Source organism: Hipposideros armiger, unplaced genomic scaffold, assembly GCF_001890085.2.
Source record: "Hipposideros armiger isolate ML-2016 unplaced genomic scaffold, ASM189008v1 scaffold_238, whole genome shotgun sequence".
Classification (NCBI taxonomy): Eukaryota; Metazoa; Chordata; class Mammalia; order Chiroptera; family Hipposideridae; genus Hipposideros; species Hipposideros armiger.
Window position 1 is genome coordinate 1765033 of NW_017731588.1, and position 1537 is coordinate 1766569.

Sequence of the window (1537 nt, forward strand, 5' to 3'; positions counted from 1 at the left end):
GCCCCCATGTGGGATCCGAACTGGGGCCCTGCTGCTCAGAGCTGGCGTCCCAGGCCAGCTCTTAACCAACGCACCACTCGGCCGGCCCGAGAACTTATTAATGAAAGGAGTTTGAGTTAAATGAAATACAGTTAGAGATTTTAAAAAAATTAAATGTATTGGGGTAACATTGATTAATGACTTATATAAGTTTCTGGTGTACAATTCTACAATACATCATCTGTATATTTCATGTGTGTTCACCACCCATGGTCTCCCGTCACCATATATTTGACCCCCTTTACCCACTTTGCCCTCCCCCTACTCCCTTTCTCTCTGGTAACCACCATTCTATTGTCTGTATCTATAGTTTGTTTGTTTTGTTTGTTCATTTGTTGCTTTTTGTTTTATATCCCACATATGAGTGAAATCATGTGGTTCTCATCCTTTTCTGTCTGATTTATTTCACTTAGCATGATACTCTCAAGATCCATCCATGTTGTCACAAATGGCAATATATCATTTTTTTTATGGCTGAGTAAAATTAGAGATTATTGTTGTACTTCAACTTTGGTGTCGGTATCAGTGTTATGCTAGCCTTGTAATATGAGTTGGGGAATGTTACCTCTTTCTGGTCTTTGGGAGAAATTGTGTACTGTTGATATTAATTAGTTCTTCCTTAAAAGTTTGGTAGGTTTCACAGGCATAGGGGACTGGAGTTTTCTTTGTGGGAAGGTTTTTAAATTGCAGATTCAATTTTTTAAGTAGATATAGGATTATTTCAATTTTCTATAGCTTCGTGTCCATTTAGGTGTAGTCCCCCCACCCCCGATATGTGTCCATTCCGTCTACATTTTCAAATGTATAGGCACAAAATTGTTCATTATATCCTCTTACAATCATCATAATGCTGAAGAATCCCTTGAGATGATGTTCCCTTTTTCAATTTTTGACGTTCCCATTTGGAATCTATTCTTGTTTTCTTTATAGAATCTATTCTGATTTGATTGATTGCTTTCTAGGACTGCAACACAACAGGCAATCTGAGATTTCTTTTCCTTTTTTCTGCAGCTTAAGGCATAAACAAACGGAAAAATGATGGTTATGTAAGACATTAATATTTGGGGAAGCTGAGTGAAGGGCATAAGGGAACTCTCTGTACTATCCTTACAACTCTTCTGTAAATCTAAAATTATTACAAATAAAAAGTCAAAAAGAAAAAAAACAGAAAACTGGTATTGATCATTCACTTATTCATCAAGTTCTACTCAGAAGGACTTTGGGTTGTTTGTAAGACTTGAATCCACCACAGAATGTAAATTTGTCACCTATGAAGAAGTTCTGAAGAATTATAGTACAGATTCAGAGGCAGTGGTTTTTACTTCAAGGTTTCTTTTTTTTTTTTTTAAAGATTTTATTGGGGAATCGGGGGAAGGGGAACAGACAAGTTGCTGTTGTTTTGTTATTCAATCTAGTTGTGGAGGACGTTGCTTCACTGGCCCAAGTTGGCACCATCATTGTGCTCTTCCCGGGTGAGGCAGATCAGTCACCGGCTTCT